Source organism: Dermacentor albipictus, chromosome 4 (genome assembly GCF_038994185.2).
Source record: "Dermacentor albipictus isolate Rhodes 1998 colony chromosome 4, USDA_Dalb.pri_finalv2, whole genome shotgun sequence".
Taxonomy (NCBI): domain Eukaryota; kingdom Metazoa; phylum Arthropoda; class Arachnida; order Ixodida; family Ixodidae; genus Dermacentor; species Dermacentor albipictus.
In genome coordinates, this window is record NC_091824.1 from 57,373,190 (window position 1) to 57,398,543 (window position 25,354).

The window sequence follows — 25,354 nt, forward strand, 5'->3', positions numbered from 1 at the left end:
AGGCCATAAATAGAAATTCCGCTTCGAACAGTCACTAGAATTTAACTCTATCTCTCAAATTCATCAAATTTCATTAAAATTCGTCCAGGGGTTGTCTCATAAAAACGTTTTTTTGCGTTTTACATGTATTTGAATAGGCCGCATAGGAGTTGGGCCCGAGCTAAAGCTTCCTCTTAATGCCATTTTGTTTCCCACTAACAGAAAACATGAATCGGACTGCCCATCCCTCTCTATATTCGAGCGCTCCGTGCGTGTGACCATTTCTTCATACCTGCAGTCATGAATTAAGAGGCATGAAGATATGACTTAACAACCACTCGAAGTCGAACCAGTTTTCTGATACTGCAAGAAAGTTGGTGTTCAATTCAATAGAAAGCTGGTGTTCACTGTTGTCGGCTTCTCGTATGAAAATCGTATTTCTAGGCGCAGCTTGTCTATTTGATCACGAAGCCTTTCACTCATTTTGCGTATGAGCGCAGACAGCCCTTTTAAAATACGGCTTCTGGCTCTTCGAAGCAGCGTATATACACGGTGTAGAACACACTTACTGCCTGATAAAGACCGTCGGTCACAAGGTTCTGAAATAAATTGTTCTTTATTTCATTTTATTGTGCATTCATGCTAAAGGTCTTTGTGAGCGTTCTTGTCGCATCGCAACTTATTCAATCTGGTTCTTACTGCTGGGGAATCTTGGTATCGCTCGTACACTTCAACTAGAAGAAGGCATACCGCGGAGCTCGATCTTTTCTTGATCTCGACGATATAAATGCAAGAAGGCCGAGATTGTGGGTTCGCCTCTCCCCGGCGACAAGTCATCTTTTAGTCCACTTTCATTTTCCTTTTTCCCCTCATTATCTTCTGCATTTCAATTTCATTCGCAGGTAATTACCTCCATACTTTCCTCGGCTTCATTGCCTGTTGGCTATAGTATATAGTCGTAGACTTCGACACTTTCGCATGTTATACACGCGCCCGAAATTTGTTCGTTGCGGGTTGCTTACGTGGACGCACCGACTGTTTGCGCCACTCATGCTTGTAAGTTTCATTGCTTCGTCAAACACAGGATGCCGCGCTGGTTGTAGTACGGCAACGCGTGCCTACGATATTCCAACTCTCTTCTACACTGACTGCATGCGTGGACATTTGCCAGCCCGTACACAGGAATACAATAGCAAGAGCGCCCTCATGCCTCCGAAGAAATCTTTCCGGTAGGCGGCTGTCGCGGTAAAGTGTTTTGCGTGTCTCCGAACAGGCAGATGCGACGTTTCAACGAGCTACGCGCATTTCTGCGAACAAAGGGACACTTGCTCGAGTGCCCTGAGAGCGAGACACAGGGCGCAAAAAACAAAACTATCCTCTAAAACATCGCGTAGACAAACGGTAACTCACTTGCAAAATTCTTAGCGTGTCTGCGCCGCCACCGCCGCTTCACGGGAACCAGACGCATCATCATCCATTCGGCGGCGTGAGCCGCCCGGTCGCACCCGGCGAAGCTCCCTAGGTTGCCGGGGCACCGGTCGAGACGGGTCACGTGGTAGGCGCGGTCCAATGAGCGCCGCCGACGCGTACCTGGTGATCTTGTTTTTTTTTTTCTCGCTGCCCCACGCAAAGAGCGAGGACCGGGCGGGAGAAACAACCGGTGGCCCAGCGGCGGCTCCGTGGGGATAATCTGTCGTACCTAGAGGGGTGGCATTGAGCCCGATGTTCATCTTTCTCTCTCTCTCTCTCTCCATCACGAAGGCCTGCACAAAGGAAAACGTGCGTGCGTAGTCAGTCTCGCGTATCACTTCTTCGGCGGTGCACGCGAGTCGGATTACGCGAACTGATCGCGCGTGCTTCTCTTTCTGCGCGGTTTGCCGTAGCCGCGGATGTTTGAACGAGGCTTTCTGGCCAGCTAGTAATTTCAAGGCTAGCCTGTCGGTGTGTTTCTGAGCGTGCCATATTTATTTTCTTGGCCGCTTTTTTTTTGTTCGTCTCTGCGTTGTCTTGCTGCCTAGGAGAACTAGGTCGACTTCCTGATAAAGTGATCGTATCTGTGTGCACAGTTATAATTCATTGCTAATATTTTCTTCTAGAAATGAAGCAGTCGAATAAAAAAAAAGCCAATGCTCTTAAGACATGCTTGCATATGAATCAGTCTGCGTGGTGATATATGGCGCTCTCTTAACTATGGGTCCTCTATCATCACTTGTTTGACGGCCCCGCAAAAAATTCATGCTAGCTTGAGAACGAGAAGCGAATCTACAGAGGACCGTTAGTAAGTTCGCGCTGTAGTTGTTAGTTTATTTATCATTGTTTAAGGCATAAAAACTGATGTCCGGCCCTGAATGCATCGCAAGTTGTTGGGGACTTGATGTCAAATCTATAGTACCGACAGGCTATATGTGTACGAAAAGAATGGTCTGGGAAGGAGTCAAGCACATGGCAATGTATATTTACTGCCTCATTGACTATATACATTGCTTTTGTTGCATTCCAGAGGATTAACTGGATGTTCTCTTAGATTCGCTTGCGCGTTTGTTTTTTCTTGTTTCCTTAATTTTTCAAACAACGTATTGCTGTTCCGTCTTTCCCGCCATCTTCAACACGCAGCAATGGCCTGTTTACATCTGTATGCGACACAGAGCCAGCCTGAACGCCCATGCTTTGGCAGCCATTTTTACACTGCTTTACAACCCACTGGGTCGTGTTGATTTAAGACATCTAAAGTAGCGAAGTAAAGAAAATGCACTGTAGCCCCTTTCAAAAGCGTGCTTAAACCTTCAAAAAGTCTATAGGCTTTTTTCTTTGATGTCTACATGTCGTCTACATGGAGCCTGTGGACTTACTACTTCAGCCTTTATGTCAACTAATGTCGATTTACCGCAAGCTTTGTTGAGAAGTATACGGACGACATCAGCAAAAGGATATTGGATTATATTGCTAAATATTTACCCTTGTAGACAGTGCATAGACTTTACTGAGCCAAGAACGACGATTATATATGAAGGCACAGCGCAAATCTGTAGACTGTGCCGGCTATTATTATGCCTCGTAGCATATGCGTAACATTTCCAAGTCTTGTACTCTCAGCCCTGCGCCATGGATCCCATGAGCAGCTCGCCGCAGAGATTAGAGAAGTCCACCATCGACTAGTTGACGAAGGACACGATATAATATATCAGTGGTTGCCTAGTCACTGTGGCATACATGGCAATGATCGAGCAGACGCAGCTGCCCGATCTGCCCATGACGGCGTCAACTGCGTTGCCATTCCTCTTTCGAGAGCCGACGCAGCGAAAAAACTTGCCGCACTTGCGCGTGACCTGACATTAGCCCAGTGGAATTCATCCGATTTCACAAGTGCACGCCTCCATACTCTGGACCCTAATTTACAGCTCCATATTCCGCCCGAGCTTCCACGACGTGACTGCACCCTTCTTATCCGTTTATGGCTTGGAGTAGCATTTTCAAATGCCTACTCTTTCCTTATCGGAATGGCCAACAGCCCACTGTGTGACTTCTGCGGGTGCAACGAAACGATCGAGCATCTTCTTTGTCAGTGCTCTCGTTTTAACCCACAAAGAACTGTCCTCTCAGCCACCTTAGACAAACTGGACAAGCGCCCAATGTCAGAAAACAAGATCCTTGGAACCTGGCCTACGCGAACATCAGCGCGATCCGCTATGAAGGCGCTGCTGCGATACTTGAAAGACACGGGACTTTCTGACAAATTGTGACAGTACACTGTGTGGCGCAGGACTGTACGGTGACACTGCGTAAGACTAGGAATGCCTTTGCGGGTTGCGTGACAGTGCCCACAGAAACAGTTCGTGTGTACGTGCGTGTGTGTGCTTAGGTTTCTTATTTTTTTTTTCCTTTTTTTATCCTTCTTTCTTTCTCACCTATTGCATCCCCTTTCCCCTCCCCCAGTACAGGGTAGCCAACCGGAGATAATCTCTGGTTAACCTCCCTGTCTTCCCTTTGCCTTTCTCTCTCTCTCTCTCTCTCCAAGTCTTCAATCATGTGTATTATAATCCGGGTAACTGACAAATCCCACGCACGCTTTCGCACAAGCTCTTCTGAAAATCTAGATGCCAATGAACCTCGGCGGGGAATGCAACCTTCACCATTAACGCGTCCTTGGCTCTAAAAACTAATACTCTGCATTATGGCACTTAATCATTTTTGGAGCGGAGAGATAGAAAGTGAGAGAGAAGTAAGACGTTAATAATGTATGTTGGGACACCACATCATCTCGCCGGATACTCTTAAGTAGGCGCAGCACCCTACCGTAGTTAGCCAGTAATAATTTCGAATATTACCAGATTGCGGTTTGGAGGTCGTAAATTTCAGGTTAATGCCGGCGCGTAGTCTAACTATAAAGGGACGCAATTGAGGTAAACACTACGCACGGGCCGTCGCCTATAGGTATCACCCCGGAGCGGGGATCACGAAGCCGTGGCAGCCAGTAAGAGAGGATCGTACATGCATGGGTCAAAGGGGTTGGGCTCGCCGAGGTGACTTCGCTGGCTGAAGGCGGGACCCGCCGATACGCTGCCTCACAACTGGTTTTCTTCGCCTCACTCGACAGGCATCATTATGTCCCCGTTCAGCGCACAGCGTTTTGCCTCTTTTGTGGAGCCTGTGCGCCTGTAGAAGCGCACGTGTAGTAGTGCATCGGCTTTCACGCGCGTCAAAGTGCGTCCGCCACTGTGCGCCCTGCGGTGATGCTCGGTCGGACGGACTTGGGACGATTCCCAAAGAGCAGGAATGTCGCTGGCGGCACGGCAGGCTATCTCGGCATGTAATTAGGTCTCCCTCGCCCCGACCTCCGGCGTTTTCTAATCACGCGCTCTCGGGTTCGGCAGGAGATCTCGCCGCGCCGATTAAAACGCGTTTGGAGCGGTAGATATATACGACGGCTCTTTGATGTAGCAACCTAACCCTGTCGAGCCACCCCCCCTCCCCGTCCTGCTACCTTACGCGTACGGTTACACCCGGTTTGGTGAGGTTGGAAAGTTTGCCCCCCCTGGGTCTCTGCCATACCTGCCTGCTATTAGCATGAGAAAAGCTCCATGGAAATTCCTTAAAGAGGCTCTCTCAGATTGCGTGTTAGCGTGTTTTGTTTTTTACCTCCACCTTTGTGGATGCTTGCAACTTTGTCGTCGCGTCGGCGCTGGTAAACAGACGGTATAATGTCTGCTTGTGTTCGCTACTTGTTTCGCCTGTGCGCTCTGTTAAACGTCTAATCACGAGCAATTAGTTATCAGTGATTTCTGGTCGCAAATTTTGTAAATTAGTACGGTTCGAGGTCTCTGAACCTTTTTATAAATTATAAGCACTGCTATTAACTTTATACTGCTGCAAAAGCTAACGCTGCATTAACTACATTTGTCCCTGTGCATCGCAATGCAGGCGTGCCAGGGCAAAAACAGGAAGTGCTAGCCCTGACAAAGTACTAATTACGCCAGCTCTGTATAGTCACTCACATGACCCTACCCCCCCCCCCCCCCCCCACCCAATCACTGTCGGGTTCATGGCGAAATTCACTCGCAGGCGCCGGTACTCACGCACACCGCACACTGAGGCCACGATGTAGAAGTGTGCGTGAATGCGCATGCGCCCATGAGCGGCAGAGTAATTATATTGTTTGCAAATAAAGCCCACGGTCGCTGCACCGTTACATTCATTCGCATGCGCACAAGTATTTACTTGAAATCACCGACACTAATTCATGCACACTCACGTCATGGAGTGTGTGGGGTGCAAGTGCACAGTAGTGTAGTCGTTAGTGAGTTTTCCAAGTTACCACACGTTTAAATGCCGCCTATACGGCAGTACTTGATCGCGTGAGTGAGCGTGCATTCGTATTTGCACATCTCTGCACTCGCACTTGCCGGATGCCACTCGCATCCAGACTCACATTTACTGTCTTGCACTTAATAAAGGTTCTAATCTCGACGTCATTAATTTTCATTTGACCCAGCGGGAGCATGGCGGCTTATAACACTTATAATATTCGCTGCCCGGTTTCTTCATAATTGACATAAAAATTGTAACAGCGCAAACACATGCAACCACAAAGTACGAAGGACGAGACACTAGCGCTTGTGTCTCGTCCTTCGTACTTTGAGGCTGCATGTGTTTGCGCTGTTACAATTTTATGTCAAGTATGCACCAACTCGCCCAGACAGAAGTTTTAACGGTTTCTTCATAAATGAGCAGGAATTTGTGTCCACTGTCACATCCACTCAGTCATCGGCAGGCACTCGCGATTTTTCTCCAGCTCTGACAGCCATTAGCTGTAGAATAACGCGGGTGGCTGCTGTAAATAACGCGTACATCCGAATATCATCCGACAGCAAAGGCGCTTGCAGATACATTGAAAATAACTAACTGTCAATACATACACTCACAAAGATTAATATATACATGCAAGCTTCTGCACTACTTACGTAAACAATGGGTTGCAGTTCACCAAGAATTGGGAGGACATCTAAGAGCGCACGAACTCCTGTGTACAAAAACCCAGGACTATCATTTTGCCTGTTGAGGACTGTTAAGACCCTAAAAAAGAGCGGGAGAGGCAGCGCAATACAAGTCAGCTGAATTTAAAGGCTCGCTGGGCCGCGCCCACACTTCTTTCTGCAAACACATCCTGCATGCACTTAACAGAGCTAGGCAGCAGGGGTCAACCAAGCGTGGAATTCCAGGTGTTGGATGAAAGATATGACATACACAGTGAGCAAAAACGCACACAAACAGTATATAAATGTACACATAATAAAACCCACTCAATATGCTCAGAAGTCTCCTTAAGGTCTATAGTTTTCAAAAGCTTTCATCGTGAAAACTGTAGTTTTCAGCGACTTCGCTGCGCGCAATACGCATATACTGTTTCTCCGCGGGACAAGAATGTCGCGCGCAGTTTCAAGTGGTAGATGTTACACAAGTGCAACACAGCCTTGGGATTTGTTTGATGAATAATGCCAGGAAGTTTTTTGGAACATTGCCGACTTTTCATACGAAAACGACAGACGTACACACGTACACACACAAACACACATACATACATGCAGTATAGACGTTACATTAACAGGGACCCAGACTTCCCAACCTTGAAAAGCTTCAGAGCCTGACCCTCGAATACGCGTACCTCGCGGAAGTTCCATGCCACTTCCGCTTTCGGAAGCGTAATATGTTCAAAGTTACCACCAAGGAAGCGTCCCGGCAGCTCGAATAAATATGGTGGCAGCTTCTGCATGCTGCAATGTATCACGAATGTGCTGAGCCAGGAGACATGGTATATAGTTCCAAAGAGGCCCGGACTGGCACCTTAGTTCCTTCAGCACCAATAAACGTTTTCCCAAAATTTGCCAAGTCTGTTCTTCTGGGCACAATTTCTTGTACAGGGAGCACTGTTATATGATATATAATTTGTCCAATCCTCTGCTCTTCTGACATAATTTTCCCTAAAATGAGCACTGTTACATCATATACATGTAGTCCAATTCTCTGCTCAAGTGAACATAATTTCTTGTAGAAAGGGCACTGTTACATCATATTAAATTTGCCTAATTCTATGCTCTTCCGACCATAATTTCCCGTACAAAAAACACTGTTACATAATATGCATCTTGACCAATTCTCTGCTCTGTATAACATAATTCTCGGTCAATTCTCTGTTCTTTTGAACATAATTTGTCATAGAAAGCGCGCTCTTACATCATATTCATCTTGCCTAATTTTCTGCTTTTCTGGACACAATTTCTTGTAAAAAGGGCACTGTTGCATAATGTCCAACTTGCCTAATTCTCTGCTCTTCTGAAGACAATTTCTTGCAGAAACGGCACTGTTACATGATATCCAACTTGCCCGATTCTCTGCTCACTTGAGAATAATTTCTTGTAAAAAGAGCACTGTTGCATGATTCAATTTTCCTAATTCTATGCTATACTGAACATAATTTTCCCTACAAAGAGCTATGTTACATGATATACACCTTGCCCAAATCTCTGCTTTTCTGAACATAGTTTCTCTTACGAAGAGCACAATTATCTGATATCGAACTTCCACAATTATCTGCCCTTCTGAATATTGTTTCTCGTACAAAGAGCAGTTACACAATATCCAACTCGCCAAATTATTTGTTCTTCTGAACATAATTTTTCGTATGAAGACCACTATTATGTGATATCGAACATTGCCCATGTCTCTGTCTTTCTGAACATAATTCCCCGTAGATGGAACGCTGTTCCATCACCAACGTCTTGCCCAATTCTCTGCTCTTCTGAACATACTTCTCCATACAAAGACCACTGTTGCATAATGTGCAACTTGCCCAATTCTCTGCTCTTCTGAACATACTTTCCCGTACAAGAGCACTGTTACATCATATACATCTTGCCCAATTCTCTGCTCTTCTGAACACAATTTCTTGTAGAAAAGGCACTGTGGCATAATGGCCAGCTTGCGCTATTCTTTGCTTTTCTCAAAAATAATTTCTTGTAGAAAAAGCACTGCTGCATGATATCCACCTTGCATAATCCTCTGCTCTTCTCAACATTATTTCTCGTACAGAGAGCACTGTTGCATCGCATACCTCATGCCCAATTCTCGGCTCTCCTGAACCCAATTTCTTGTAAAAAGGGCACTGTTGCATAATGGCCAACTTGCCCGATTCTTTGCTCTTCTGAACACAATTTCTTGTAAAAAGTGACTTTTACATTATATCCAAATTGCACAATTCTGTGCTCTTCTGAACATAATTTCCTGTACAAAGAGCACTGTTACATCATATACATCTTCCCCAATTTTCTGCTTTGCTGAACATTACTTGCAGAAAGGGCACTGTTAGATGATATCCAACTTGCCCAATTCTATGCTCTTCTGATCATAATTTCCCGTACAAAACAGCACTGTTACATCATATACATCTTGCCCAATTCTCTGCTCTGCTGAACATAATTTCTCATACAAAGAGCACTGTTACGTCATATACATTTTGCCCAATTATCTGCTCTTCTGAACAAAATTTCTTGTAGGAAGGGCAATGGTAGATGATATCCAATTTGCTCAATTTTCTGCTTTGCTGAACATTACTTCTTGTAGAAAGGGCACTGTTAGATGATATCCAACTTGCCCAATTCTATGTTCTTCTGATCATAATTTCCCGTACAAAAGCGCACTGTTACATCATGTACATTTTGCCCAATTCGCTGCTCTTCTGAACGCAATTTTTTGTAGAAAAGGAAATGTCAGATGATATCAAACTTGCCAAATTCTGTGCTTTTTGAACATAATTTCTTGCACAATGGACATTGTTGTGGCACATCCAACTTTCCCAAGTCTGTCCTTCTGGGCACAATATCTTGTGGAGTGGGCACTGTTATATGATATACAACTTGCCCAATTCTCTGCTCTGCTGAACACAACGTTCCGTTCAGAGCGCTCTTACATCATGTTCATCTTGCCTAATTTTCTGCTCTTATGAACACACTTTCTTGTAGAAAGGACGCTGTTGTTGCATAACATCCAACTTGCCCAGTTCTCCGCTCTTCTGAACACAATTTCTTGTAGACAGGACACTGTTACATGATATCCAACTTGCCCACTTGTGCCTTTTTTGAACATCGATTCTTGTACAAAGAACATTGTTGTGCCACATTCAAATTTCCCACGTCTGTTCTTCTGGGCACAATTTCTTGTGCACGGAGCACTGTTATATGATACAGTAAAAGCTCGTTAATTCGAACCGCAAGGGGAAGCCGCTTCAGTTCGAATTAACGAAAGTTCGAACTAACGAAAGTGAAGGAGAGCAACAGTACACTGCGATTTGGAAGCAGTAGGGCATGTCAGAAATTTGGCGTGTCAGAAAGTGATGGCGTGTGCCGCGGGCACACGTCATCTTCAAGTCGAAGCTCTGGGTCCGACTGTGCCACACCACCGATGTCCACCGAAACGAACGTTAGCCGAGGCTTAACACTATCACAATGATTCGCGACGGCCGATACCTCCTAAGCTGAAAACAGAGGTGCACAACCGATGAAGACTGCCGAGACAAAGACGCCGAACATGTGAAGGTGGCGAAGGCCCTGATTCGTTGGTTCTTGATTGCAAGCGCAGCTGCGACGTACTTGATTCGCTGTGTTTTGGCGCTTGCCGTGCCATCTCCGCACAACATTAGCAGCTGTACAAGATTTGCAAAGCCTCCGAGATTCGCAACGGGCAAGAAGTCTTGGAGGTTACGTAGAACGGAAAGGCGGCAGCCGCCACTGCCTTCTGGCTGACCCCGCGTCGGTTAGATTTTTTTCCAATTTTGCCTTCTCTCGCCGTTCTCTCCGTTCCGGAGGCAATACAGCCTTGTGTGTAGGAAGTAGGCGCTTTTCTTTGGCCGTGTGCCAGGTGAGCGTAGTTCGAAATATCCGTGAGGGAACCTTCTCGCGTTCGAATTAACGGACTTTTTTATACATAGACTTCTGTGGAGCTTGGCCGGACCAAATTGTACAGTTCGAATTATCCATAAATTCGAATTATTGAAGTTCGAATTAACGAGCTTTCACTGTATATAATTTGCCCAATTCTCTGCTCTTCTGACATAATGTTCCGTACAATGAGCACTGTTACATCATATACATGTCCAATTCTCTGCTCAAGTGAACATAATTTCCTCTAAAAAGGGCACTGTTGCATCACATCCAATTTACCTTATTCTATGCTCTTCTGACCATTATTTCCCGTAAAGAAAGCATTATTTAATATGCATCTTGAACAATTATCTGCTCTGTATAACATGATTTTTTGTAGAAAAGGCATTGTTGCATGACATCGAACATTGACCAATTCTCTGTTCTTCTGAACATAATTTACCTTAAAAAGAGCGCTCTTACAGCATGTTTAGCCCAATTTTCCTGCGCATCTGAACAAAATTTCTCGCAGAACGGGCCCTGTTACATAATATCCAACTCCACGATTCTCTGCTCTATGAGCACAATTTCTTGTAGAAAGGGCACTGTTGTATGATATCCAACTTGCCTAATTCTATGCTCTTCTCAACATAATTTCCAGTACAAAGAACGCGGTTACATCATATCCATCTTGCCCAATTTTCTGCTCTTCTGAATATAATTTCCCATACAAAGAGCACGGGTGAATAATGTCCAACTTCCCCTATTCCCTGCTCTTCTAAACATAATTTCCCATACGAAGAGCACTGTTACATTATATGCACCTTGTTCAATTCTCTGGCCTTTTGAAAATAATTTATCGTACGAAGAGCACTATTATCTGCCATCTAACTTCCCCAATTCTCTACTCCTCTGAACATTATTTCTCTTACAAAGAGAAGTTACACTATATCCAAGTTGCCCAATTCTTTGTTCTTCTGAACATAATTTCACGTACGAAGGGCACTATTAAGTGATATCGAACATTGAACTGCTCTCTGTTCTTCTGAACATAATTTCCCGCAGACAAAGCGCTGTTACATAAACTTCATCTTCTCCACTTTTTGGCTCTCCTGAATATATTTTCTTGTAAAAACTGCGCTGTTGCATAATGTCCAGCTTACCCAATTCTTTGTATTTCGGAACATAATTTCTTATAGAAAAGGCACTGCTGCATGATATTAATCTTGCGTAATTGCCTGCTCTTCTACATTACTTCTCTTGCAAAGAGCACTCTTGCATCAAATACATCTTGCCCAATTTTCTGCTCTCCTGAACAGAAATTCTTGTAAAAAAACCACTGTTGCCTAATGGCCAACTCGCTAAATTCTCTGCACTTCTGAACACAATTTCTTGCAGAAAGGCCACTGTTACATGATATCCAACTTGCCCGATTCTTTGCTCTTCTGAACACAATTTCTTGCAGAAAGTGCGCTGTTAAATAATATCCATCTTATCCAATTAAATGTTCTTCTGAACATTATTTCGCGCAGAAAGAGCACTGTTACATCATATACTTCTGGGCCAATTCTCTGCTCTGCGGAACACAATTTCCTGTAGAAAGGGCACTGTTAGATGATATCCAACTTACCCAATTCTCTGCTCTTCTGAACATAACTTTCCGTACAAGGAGCACTGTTACGTCATATGGATATTTCCAAATTCTCTGCTCTGTTGAACATAATTTCTTGCAGTAAGGACGATGTTGTATGATATCGAACATTGACTGTTCTTCTGAACGTCATTTCCCATACAAAGAGCGTTCTTACATCTTATTCATCTTGCCCAGTTTTCTGCTTTGCTGAACACACTCTCTTGTAAAAAGGCCACTGTTGCATAATGTCCAACCTGTCCAATTCTGTGCTCTTCTGAACACAATTTCTTGGAGAAAGGGCACTGTTACATCATATTCAACTTGCCCGATTCTCTGCTCTGTTGAGCATAATTTCTTGTAGAAAGGGTACTGTACATGATATCCAACTTGCCTAATTCTATGCTCTTTTGAACATAATTTTCAGCACAAAGGGCGCTGTTACATCATATACATCTTGCCCCATTCTGTGCTCTTCTGAACATAATTTCCTATACAAAGACCATGGTTGCATAATGGCCAACTTCCCAATTTTCTGCTCTTCAGAACATAATTCCTTGCAAAAAGGGCACTGTTGCCTAATGGCCAACATGCCAAATGCTCTGTTCTTCTCCACACAATTTCTTGCAGAAAGAGCACTGTGACAGGATATCTAACTTGCCCGATTCTCGGCACTTTTGAACATAATTTCTTGTTCAAAGAGCACTGTTACATGATACCCAAGTTGGCAGTTATTTACTCTCCTGAACATAATTTCTCGTACAAAGGGCATTATTATGCGACTTCCTCAATTTTGTGCTCTTCTTAACATTATTTCTTTTACAATAAGCACTGCAACATGATATCAAATTGGATGAGGAAAGTCAAAGATCAGCAACACATACGCTGTGTCGTTTTTCTTTCATTGTCCACACCTTCCGCGTTGTTTCGCTGTACAAATGCAGCATCAACTAGCTTAACATGAATCCCTTATGATATCCAACTTGCCCAACTTTCTGCTTTTCTCTACATAATTATTTCTACAAATGCCACTTTTTGACAATATCTAACTTGCCCAACGAATTCTTTGATCTTCTGAATTAAGAATAGGTTCGTGTGAACACATTTAAAATTCTTGTCACTAATTTGCGCAACATCTAATGACTCAATGAAAACTTACAATGTGAAAAAGTCAATGTTTGCGTAATTGTCCGAAATCATGGGCTTCCAGAGAATTATTCAGAAATGTTAAGTATAGAAAAGCTGCTTGGTTGACATAACGAATAATATTCCGCGATACATAGTTCGCGTTTATTGTTTTTATTCTTCTTACGCTCACTGTGCAAAGTAGAAAAGATAAATGTAGAAGAAATAAGCGTTTTTTAATGGAAATTTTTGTCAACCGCAGGATTTACGCTAAATAAATATGAATTCATTATCGCTCATTCTCAATTCCAAAACTGGGACATGTCCTCTAAAGCACATAAGTTAGTCATTGAGCATTTGTTATTATAAAGCATCACAGTGCAATATTTCGTGCAAATTGTGCCCGCCCCTCTTCAATCATCAAAATGATGGGACCTAATTGTGGTATAGCCAATTATCGCCTTATGCACACTAAAATTATGCAGTATTACCGAACTCGCAAGTTTCGAGCTGTATAGTAAATTTCTAAGCGGACGTCATGAACGACTTGTTCGTTTTACGCGCCTAGTGGATGCCTCCACATCCGTGGTAAAGTCCCGTTAATCTCGACCAGACACCGGTGTCTGTCTGACATCCGCATAATCTCCCCAGCCAGATTATAAGCCGCAACCGTGTCAGCAGCCTCAAACGACCAGTGAGCGCGTGTGCTGGCTTGGCGTCTCTGTCGGGCGACACATCTTCACCAGCCGGCTTCCCACTACGCGTCCCCGTCGCGCACTTGCGACAGCTGCTTAGACGACGAGTGCTTTAGGACTTTTGCGCCATCTGCTTACTTTCTATACTTTCTTTGTTTTGTCTTTCTTCCTGCGAAGTGGGGGGGAGAGGTATTCTGTCTGCTCTCCGAAAAGCCAGGAGGCCTCAGTGGAGGAAGAAGAGAAAGGGAAAGGGCAGCTTGCGTGACTCTCGCTACTGACAGTGCACAGAGGAGGCCAGCCTGGAGCTGGAGCGTGATGGATATCTCGCGTGTCGCCCTGCTTATAGCACTGAATTTTTCTCCTTTTATATGTATATATAATATAACGCGTGTACGCGCCTCCCTATACCTTGCACAGCCGGAAGCTCTCGCGCCGGGAAGCTCAACTCTCTCGCTTTGCCAGTCGTTTCGTACAGTAATGGGGAGTGGTTATTGTGACTGAAGTCGGAGCTTTTAATTACTCTAGACGAGGCCGTCTAGATAAAAATGGAAAGCGCTTTCTGCAGATGCACTCATGCGAAGTCACAAAGGAAACTACCATTTTCTTCAAGTACTAATGGGTTTAACTACGCGTATGGGACACATGCAACCACTCGAGAAGCGTTGATGCTTCTCTTTGAGCCTGTCTCTTGAGGCAGGTAGTAGCTACTGTTAGAAATTAATTTCGTTATTATGTACATTGCTGCCACGAAAGTATACGAATGTTATTGATGACGTTAGCGTCATGTCATAAACAAGCAACCTGCTGTTTTCGCTTAAAATTGAACAATAAACGAACATAACACCACTGAATGAACATTCCGTGGTGTTATGGATGATCGAATGAACATTCCATTGACCTGCGCATAAGGAAAACAACCGACACTTACATCGATGTGATGACGATAGTCAAAGATAGTTCTAGAACGTAAGAAATGCAGAAAAAGAACGAAGGAAATAGGAACAAACAGGGAAGCTGGCTGACTATCCATCCTCCGGCTTACCTGTCTGCACGCATGACTTCCCGCGGCGTCTCCTGCGTCTTCGACAACTAGACTAAAGCCAACCAGACGAGTTTCGCCTCTACGAACAGTCAGTCCACCCACCTCACTTCTCGCAGCGCGCCGTCGGCGGCCGCGTCGTCAGAGTGGAGCGCAAGCGCCCGCCGGGCCCCTGGAGATTGATGCACTCGCACGCATGGCGCTGCGAGCACACACACACGTGCCCGCCCGCACACATACACGTGTTCTCCGCTTCCCACGCGACGGAACGACCGAGCGATCTCAAGCAGCTGCACTGGGATCAAGCTGAGTTTTGGCGGCAGGAGTTCAGTCGCCTACGAACGACTTTTGCCACCCAACATGTCCACGCCCGCTTGGGCAAAAGAACGGGGAGCCCTGCAGCCGAGTGTTGCTTCGTGTGTATACGCTTGTGTACCTGAAACATTTCACTCGGGGCCAAGCCAGACGAGAGCGAGACCCGAGAGAAGCGTGTCTGTCTGTCGGCTCGTCCCCCTTAGGGCGTAATTGCGTGACTGGGCGGCCCTTATGATTCGCCGCAATTCAGCCCCGTCGGAGACGGGCCGAGAGCTAGTCGGGCGAGTCGAGGGCAGCGCAGGGCAACAGCGCTTGTACAGTGGACTCTCTCGCAGACAGGTCTGCCGGTGCTTCTCTCCTCGATTCGTGCGCTCACCATCTCCTCTCGGACAACCGCCTCTCTCGCCCGCCGGCTGCTACTATATACGCAGCCGCGAGGCGCGGCAGATTTCGTTTTCCGAGAAGGCCGTGGGGGCCGCGAGTTGTGCTTTCACTCCACGCAACTTGCGGCGGCCGCAACGCCGCGGTTCCTAAAGCCTGGGCGGACACGCGCAGAGGCGAAGGAAGGAGGAACGGCTCTAATGGAACAACCTGCTAGACGAGCCGGCCGTAGGATGATGGTCAGGGAGTCGGTCGCTGCCGCCGCCGTCACCGCGAGCGCGCGTGTTGGAACAGTTTGAGGCGGGAGAAGGAGGGTGAGCCCTCCTTATCACTGTCTCGTTGTACGCTCAAACACACACGTAAGAAGCTCGGGCGAAGAGCAGGGACACCCCAAACCGCACCTTCTCTTCTCTTCCGGCTGCGCACTCGCAAGTTACACGTTATCGTTTGCGTAAGAAGTCTAGATAGAGGTGCGGGGTCTGCAGGTATAAGCAGGAGGCCTGCCGCCTCGGGATCTTCTTCAGTACAACGTGCAACGTTAAAAGAACAGGAACTTCCTTGAGAGCGCGGTACGAACGCACGCACATGCACGAGAATGGCGTAACGTGAAAGCGAGTCATGGCCATCGCCTCTGAAGCGACGACTGGAAGACGGAGCTCGAAATGAAGCCGAATTTCGGCCGTGCTCGCTTCCCTGCCCCCCCCCCCCCCCCCCCCCCCCCCAAGAGAGTGGCGCGGCCTCGGGACGCTCTCAAGTCTCACAGTCTTAGGAAGGGATTTCGAATTCCGCTCAGGCGTACCCGCCAAGGTGACGTGATGGCGCACGGATGCGCTCGGCCCGGCGCTGCGCTCCACGTGATCGGAAAGGTGGCGATGAAAGCAAGATTCCGTGGTGAAAGATTGGCCTCGCCGACGTCGCTAGCATAGCCGGCGTAGGGAACAAACGTTTTGCCAGTGCGTACGATCGACTGTTGAGTACGTACGTCTAATGTATGATATGTGCAGTGTCGACCAATCGGCTCCGGTCTCCGCCAGAGGGCTATCGGGGACGTTTTGGGAGAAAGTACTATTTTTTTTAATGCAACGCAGACCAGTACGCTCCTTGGTCGGCTTAATTCGCCTCCTCTTTCTCGCTTTCCTTTCTTTATGCTATAACGAAAAGAAAGGCGGAAGGATGAGACGGATGATAGATATGGGATCGAAGTTACAGCATAACTTGTATCGTCTGTAACCCACTTTCTCCTGATCTTCCACCGCTCGTAAGTTCTGCCTTATGTATATGAATAAAGAGAAAATAATATCACTCGAATCGAATACACAAATATCTTAAATCTAGATTTAAGTATTGCATATAATACCAAATATTTCTTAATTCCTAAATGACTTACGGAAGTGGTTGGGTGGATGCTATATTGAAAAAAAGTGCCTTCATACTATTAGATTCAATGCGTGTAATGTTTTTTACCACAAAATATCCTTGCCATTGTGCATCTAGTCAGTAAGCAACAAGTAAAAGGTAATCTTATTTTGTGCGTTCAACTGACGATTCCAGTAATGAAGTGACCGAGTGGGACAAAAGCGTCTGGTTTGTTACGTACATAGCTTAAGACATATAATGTTTGCGATATTATTCAACGAAGCAGCTATGCATAATCTGGGATCTATCATATTTCGTGATGCAAACATGGCGAGGTATACGAATAAAACAAGTAAGACTTCGCATAAATCAGGTTCTCAAATCTGCAAGCAGCTTATGAGCAAAGCCGCCTTTAATTAAATGATATTTAGTTAGTGTAAGTAAACGATGTTACTTCGCAAGAACGATAACTCTAGCGGTAAATTAATTCTGGTACGCAGGTTGAACTAATCGCTCAATATATCTGCCTGAATTAGCTTACTAGAGATAGATCATTCAGGATAGTTATTTTCTTATTCGGCTTTAATAAGTGTTGGAAAATTTTGGATTTGAACAGGTCCTATGCAATCAGAGTGTGTTACGAAGTTCCTTGTATATGCAACAAAAATTTGCTATTTAGCCACATATAAAATAGGACATATATATATATATATATATATATATATATATATATATATATATATATATATATATATATATATATATATATATATATATATATATATATATATATATATATATATATATATATATATATATATATACCGCCAGCCTGTAGGTACTAGCTATAGAGCGTTAATGTTTGTTTGAAATCGTGTACAAGATGGTTTTTCCAAAGTGTGTATATATGCACCGCGATGCTACTCAAATACCTGGCGTTCCATTCCATTCTGTACTGTCCTTCACACTGATCATAAACACACTTGCTCTGTTGAACAATGACCGTGTGAAAGTGTGGAGATAGCCGTGCAGTTCGCATCTCAGCTTCCGTGCTCGCATTTCTCTGCTTATAGCTCGTCCCAAAATTAGGTGGAAGGATGAGAATAAAAATGCGAAAGTTTCACAGGCAGCACAAGGGCGGGGACATCATGTAGATAGCATCGCCAACGTTCCCAGCGCTTCCCCGTCGTGTTAATACGGCACTTCATTCGACCCATCGACATTTACGGCTATCGATTTCATGCCTAGCCTCTCTCTATATAGCCTCGGCGTGACCATCGGCGTTAGGATGTCGGCGGCGAGACAGCGGTTCGTTATTTTTTGAACTTGGCGTGAACACCGCCGCTTTGCCGTGCCTAGTGGTCTTAAAAGCATCGGCCGTAACTCAAGACGTTTCCCAGACGACCAGTGGCGTAAACGCTTTCTCCACTGATGGGATCCAGTCACGAGTTCGACGTCGACGTTAAGATGCTTCTTCATTGTGTGCTGCGCCGTTATCGGCTTGCTTATAACCGACAGCTCTCATTTGGAAGCGAGTTGTGCCAGCCGTGCTTCTTCTTTCTTTCTTCCTTTAGCGAATATGTGTGAATGCAAGTAACCCCCCTCACCCCAAGGACATAAACAAACAAATGTTCCTTTCAGTGAGATACTTGCACGTTTTCTTTTTCTTTTTATTTGTTGTTTTTCCTTCGCGGGTTCCTTCGCGCTCTTTCTTTCGTAAAAAAATTAAGAAAATGAATAATGAATAAAGAAAGAAAGAATGCAGGAAAGAAAGAAGGAAGGGTGGCATTACCAAGTACAGGCAGTAACAAGGACTTCATTTTGTTTCTCGTGAAGGACTTGGGAAAACTCCTGTTGTATGACTATTTAGTATTAAAAGTGCTGTGAACAGTGGGCATTGCTTGTATAAGCGTGCTGCGCAGTGTCATTAGGAACACAGGATCGGTGTTGAAGACGGGATTAGGATTTTCTGCCATTACATTTTGTAACTTTCTTCACCAGAATACATGATGCACCCGATCTCATAGGCGCATATTATTGCCCTTTAAATTGTTTCGAACAAGGTATCAATTAGTGCATTGTGATATTTACCTTTAACGTGCTCGAGACAACGATTTCGCAGTTCCTCCGAGTACACATGTGTTCCTTTATGCAGCAAATATAAATATCGCCAGCACCCGGATCACCCTATACAGCCATTTGTTCTCGAAATTTATTTCTTGGGCAAAAATCGATGTTTCTCTTTCTTCCTGACTTTTCTATATTTTTTTTTCTTTAGAGTACGGAATGGCAAAACACGCATAAACTAAGGGTTACTCACTCGACTGCTCAGCAATTCTTCGGTGTGCCCACGAGCCGAGCTATGGATTCCTCGCATGCCGAAGCCCTCTCTCTCTCTCCCCGGCACGCCAATAAAACGCGTCCAGAGACACAGGCTTTGCCTTCGAGTTTGCCTAATATTTCCTTCTACGCACGCTTCAGGGCGCCGCTTCGCCTCGAGAGCAGGGAGCATGATCACACGCGCGCGCAAGGGCGTAGAGACGCAAGCTGCATTGCTGACCAGCGTGCATCATCCTCCGAGCCCATTCTGGTCTTCTTCCCAAGCATTCTGTCCAACTTGTGAGGCAGCCCTACAATCGCACGTTTCCCCAATGTCTACCACATTTGAGCCACGTGCTGTCCCAAGCTGCAGGCAACGGGTGCCATGTTCTTTGTTTTTTCTCTCTCCGGCCCCGCAATGGCACAAACCTGAGAGAAAGAGGGAGCGCCGCTTTGTACGTGACGGCCATTTCGGAGAATGTGCCCGGGATCGTAACCCCGTGTCATCATGGCGCATTTGTGGAACAATAAAGAGATAGTGTATATTTTTTGTTCGTGCGAGGCGTAGCGTGCAGGTACGTCTGAGAATACTACCACACTCGTAGGTCAATCGTTGCCTGAACATCGTTGTCCCCGGTTCATAAAAACGATATACGTGCTGTTCCAGTTTCGCTCTGGCATTTGCCTGTATTACTGCCCTGTCACAGTCTGTTTTCATGGGGGGTAAAGGGCGCAGAGTGTACTTATTGCCTTGCTTCACCCGCAATCCTTCTTCATTATGTATGAGCTGAATGCAATAAAAATTCTCCTCTACCTCATGCCTATCTACCTTGGCAAGTTAGTTTATTGCACCTGTGGGATTTCATGCTCCTGGCTTCTTGTCATTTACCTCTCTTTCCCGTTAAAAAAAAAAGCACGGTACCTCACGCTATACACTGCACGGACAAAAGTACTGCTCGTGTCCGTTTTGCCAGAGTAAATTTTTACCCCGTATTCAAATCCAGTATCTGAGAGTGCTCGTACTCTTCACAGAAGTACCTTCAGTCTGAGTGGGCACAGGCAGGGTAAGCTTGCTTTACCAGAAACCACGGGGACTAAAAAGGAATAACATTTCTTTACGGTGATATGAAATGTGGCCCTGCAGTGCACAGTTAACTATATTATTTCTACTTCCGAGTAATTGCCAGGAAATCTTTTTTTCTATTAAACACCAGTTCACAGTCTCTCGATGGTAGCTTTTTATGTCATCAATAACAAACGTGGGGTGTGGCAATGCAAAGGAAAAAAAACATAAGTAGATGTATGCACCAGGGTGGGTTATCTTTTCTGCAATAACCATAAGTGATGCACGCGTCAAGAAGGCTAATCAGCCAAATGAAACGGTCGAATAAATGTTACTGCGAGTCGTGCATGTAATATACTTTCTTAAAACACACCAAAAATGGTCGAACAGATGTCTGAGACCTGAGCCTACATTTCGGCAAGGAGATTTACCTTCGTCATTTGTTGCACTGACGTAGGCAAGTCCCTTTACCGAAACATTGGCTCCAGTTTGAGACGTCACTTGTTCGATCACATTTTGACTACTTTGATTCCTGATCGTTCGTGTGAAGCTTGTACTTGTTTGGAGTTATGCTCGTCTTTCTCGTGGTCACAAAGACATACTTCCAAAGTTTGCGTCTGCCATCTTCTATAGCGTTCTATCGTTGTCATTTTTTACAGCGAAGCTGTTTATAGCTAAGATTCCGAGCATTTCTCGTGTCCGTCAACAAATCTGTTGGAGCAAAAACTATTTTCGTCAGCAACGGCTCGTGGCACTGCTCGTGCGTTCGTCGTCGTATTCTCCTTCCATAGCTGGCTCTGTTGCCGCTTGTCATGCCAGTGTTGCAATACTGTCCCTCCCTCTGCGAAGGTACTGACGACGCTGGCCCACTGCCAGTCTGTGCGGTGATCTTGGTCTCAAATTCTTTTCCTCAGTATATCACTCGCGCCTTCGTCGTCGTCGTTGTCTTCCACAGCTGGCTCCATTGCCGCTCGTCATACCATTGTTTCTATACTGTCCCTCCCTCTGCGAAGATACTGACGACGCGGGTCCACTGGCAGTCGGTACGGTGATTTTGGTCCCAAATTCTTGTCCTCAGTATATTGCTCGCGTCTTTGTAATCGTCTTCTTGCACAGCTGGCTCCATTGCCGCTAATCATGCCAGCGTTCCCATAATTCCCCTCGCTCTTCGAAGGTACTGACGACACTGGCCCACTGCCAGTCGGTGCGGTCATCTCGTCTCAAATACTTTTCCTCAACATATAGCTCGCGCTTTCGTCTTCTTCCAGCTGGCTCCGATGCCACACGTCATGCTAGCGTTCCCATACTGCCCCTCCTCTGCGAAGGCGTTGACCACATTGGCCCACTGCCATTCGGCGCTGTGATATCGGTCTCAAATTCTGTGCCTCAGTTATCGCGAAATGAAAACACGAATGTACGTATATAACGAATGTATAGCACGAATGAACGCGGATGCACGAAAAAAATGTGTGTGCGTACCTTTCGTCACGATGACCTTTGTTTAAAATGTGTCACCTCTTTCTCGTGTGCTACACAGCTTCGCTGGTCATCCACTTTCGCAGAGTGGAATAGCTCATGATTTTTTTTTCAGACCTCAGACAAAAAGCGGCTGCTGTTATCATCCACCTAACGTGACTGGCATATGTACAAGCAACCCTGCTCTGTATTTACCCGGTTATAACGATGCGCGCACACACACACGCACGCACACACACACGTGCACACACGCGCACACACACGCACACACACACGCACACACGCGCGCGCGCTCTTTGTTGTTATAATAGTCAAGATATCAATAAGCGGGCTCTAAATAATCGTAAGATACGTAGAAAGGAAGTGTTTACAGCAAACTATGCATCACGTGCATACTTTTTCTGGTAAATACAGAGAAGCCGCGAAACAATATAAATACCATGTGACTGCGCACTCGTGCGCAATAAAGCCCATAGATATTTAGTGCGCAAGGGATAGCGGCACAATCAAACACTCCCAAGGGAAAGCAAGCTGTTCATCTTGTCCTTGGCCGAGCGGCAGCAATTACAAAACGCCTGTTCTTTTCACCATGCGCGAATAGCTCCCGGTGATTATTGCATATCAAGATCAAGGAAATGTGCTGCCCTGAACGGAGAGCTCGAGATGAACAGCTTGCCTGAGGAACCTACTGTTTCAGGGCGCTGCGCACGAGCGGACCGGTCACACGATATTTTTTTTTCACGTTTCGCGGGCTTTTTCTGTTCGCCGGAAAAAATAAAAGCACCATGTGTACCTCGCTGGAAACATTTCATTTTGACGAGTCTTACGATTCTCTGCAACTGCCTATTTGACACCTTGTCAGTTTGAACAACAATGACAAAGGTAGATAATTACATTGAAATAAGCAATTGAATCTGAGGGACCAAAAGAATACGTGAGGTTTGTCAATAAGGCTCTAAAATACTTTCAGTTTGTCTTATTTACGTGGAATTATCTGTTTTCTTTTTTTTAAGATCCATGCATCACAGCCGGGACACCCTGCATAGGGTAAGACTGCTGCTTACAAGTGACTGATATTCTATAGTGGCTATTTACTAGATAAAACGGAGCGGTGGAGGAGGCAAAGGAGAGGAAAGACAGGGAGGTTAGCCAGTGTAAGTACCGGCTGGCTACCCTGTGCTTGGGAAAGGGGTAAAGGGAATAAAAGGAGCAAGAAGAAGAAAAGGAAAAAAAATAAAAAGAAAAAAATTCACACAGTAACGCGAAACTACGCTCTACAACGTTCAAAGGCGGTCGCACAATTCACATGTCCTTAAAAACTTCAACAAAGCCCTTAAGGCCTTGAATGCCGAAGCCCGTCTGGACCAATGTCCTAGAGCTTTTTCCTCTGTAAAGGGGCGATTGTCCAGTTTTGCGAGAGTGGTCACGAGCACTGTTCTTCGCACTGCGTAACGGGGACAGTCACAAAGGAGGTGTTCAATCGTCTCCTCGCAGCCGCAGGTGTCACAAGTAGGGCTGTCGGCCATTCCAATTCGGAATGAATATGAGTTCGTGAATGCCACGCCGAGCCACAGGCGGCACAGAAGTGTTGCTTCCGCTCGTGGCAACCCTGGTGGTAGGCGGAGTTGCAGACGTGGATCCAATTTGTGGAGACGTGCGTTCGTGAATTCACTGGTGTTCCACAGATTCTGTGTAAGCTCACGGGCGAGGGAGCGAAGACTTGTTGCTGCATCTGTTCTTGACAGCGGTATGGGTATAATCTGGGCGCCATCATGAGCCGACCGGGCAGCGTCATCCGCACTGTCATTTCCTGAAATTCCACAGTGACCCGGTATCCACTGGTAGATGATGTTGTGTCCCTTGTTGATTGCGTGATGGTGGAGTAGTCGGATGTCTGCGACTAGTTGCTCATTTGGTCCATGGTTGAAAGGGGACATCAGACACTGAAGAGCTGCCTTTGAGTCACATAAGATGGACCATGAATGTGATGATTTCTGAGCAATGAACTCCAGAGCAGCACGGATAGCTGCGAGTTCTGCAGCCGTCGATGATGTAATGTGAGATGTCTTGAACTTGAGGGTGACGCACTCTGTGGGAATCACCACTGCTCCAGCTGAACTATTAGAGGATACAGAACCGTCTGTGTAAACATGGATGCGTCCTCTGTGCTGTTCATGTAGCATTGAAAGCACGGTTTGTCTGAGGGCAAAAGTTGACATCTCTGTTTTCCTTTTGATACCGGGAATAACAAGAAGAGCCTGGAGTGGATGGAGGCACCACAGCGGTTGAGATGGTCGTGCTGCAGGCGTGAAGTTTGATGGTAAAATTCCATGGTTGGCAGCAATAATCTTGCTAAGCGCTGAACGATGTCGAGCGGCAGAAAGGGAGGCGAGATGATGCGATGGAAGTCGGGCGAAGTGCCTGATATGCATCCTTAAAGTGTCGACTTGAAGATACGTGTTGATGGGGTGGTCATGCGCGATGGCTATTGTTGCTGCCGTGGACGCACATCTGGGAAGACCAAGGCAAATTCGCAGAGCTTGAGCTTGTACAGATTGGAGGGCACGGAGGTTGGTCTTGCCGGTCCCACCCAGTACAGGTAAGCTATAGCGCAGGAGACCTAGGAACAGTGCGTTATAGAGTTGGAGCATCGCACTCACAGACGCACCCCATGACTTTCCCGCAAGAAATCTGAGCACGTGGGTTATCATGACTAATTTACTTTTTAGGTAGGAGATATGAGGACTCCAGGAAAGGTCTCGGTCCATTATCACTCCTAGAAAGCGGTGCGTCTTCTCGTAGGCAATTGGCTGTCCATTAATTCTGATAACGTATGGTTTCATTGCTTTACGCGTGAAAGCGACTATAGAGCACTTCTCGCAGGACAGCTCCAGACCTCGTGCTCGAAGATAACCTGATGTTAGTGTGGCCGCTTTTTGAAGTCTGGCGCGCACCTGAGGACGCGTCGCTCCTGATGACCAAATGCATATATCGTCTGCATAGATCGACACATGGACGGATTCCGGAAGGGTATGAACCAGGTCGATGAGCACCAGGTTAAATAGAGTGGGGCTCAAGACTCCGCCTTGTGGTACGCCTCGGTAGGTGTTGCGTTGTGATGACGCACCGTCCCCTGTTTGCACAAAGAATGACCTGTCCTTCAAGAAGCTGGATATCCACCGAAAAACAAGGCCGCCCAGGCCGACATCACCCAAGGCGTCCAGGATGGCTTGATGGGTTACGTTGTCATATGCGCCTTTAACATCTAGGAACATCGCCGCTGACAGTCTCCTGAGGCTTTTTTCGTGCTGAACAGACGAGACAAGATCTATGACGTTGTCTATAGAAGAGCGTCCGCGTCGAAAGCCTGCCATAGCGTCAGGATATAACTTGTAATGTTCTAGATACCACTCTAGACGCGTCAGCACCATCCTCTCCATCACCTTTCCTAGACAACTGGCCAGAGCAATGGGACGATAAGACGCCACGTCTAGGGGTGATTTACCTGGTTTGAGCAAAGGCACAAGGCGGCTGGACTTACATGCAGCTGGAACTTCGCCTTCACGC

General features: G+C 45.9%; 1 protein-coding gene and 1 long non-coding RNA gene across 7 annotated transcripts in view; one reads left to right on the forward strand and one right to left on the reverse strand.

The window, feature by feature from the left end:
• The window catches only part of LOC139059103 (homeotic protein antennapedia-like), a 368,433-nt gene that overhangs the window by 196,319 nt on the left and 146,760 nt on the right, over positions 1–25,354 (forward strand). For 2 of the 6 annotated variants that reach the window (XM_070537004.1, XM_070537003.1), the window contains exon 8: positions 22,801–22,834. The exons of the other annotated variants lie outside the window; for them this stretch is intronic. The gene's annotated coding sequence lies outside the window, so the exon portion shown is untranslated. The remainder of the gene's footprint in view (positions 1–22,800; positions 22,835–25,354) is intronic. 6 annotated transcript variants of the gene reach the window in all.
• The window catches only part of LOC139059104 (uncharacterized), a 46,626-nt gene that overhangs the window by 10,367 nt on the left and 10,905 nt on the right, over positions 1–25,354 (reverse strand). The window contains exon 2 of the long non-coding RNA XR_011513913.1: positions 1,390–1,742. This is a non-coding gene — a long non-coding RNA (uncharacterized lncRNA). The remainder of the gene's footprint in view (positions 1–1,389; positions 1,743–25,354) is intronic.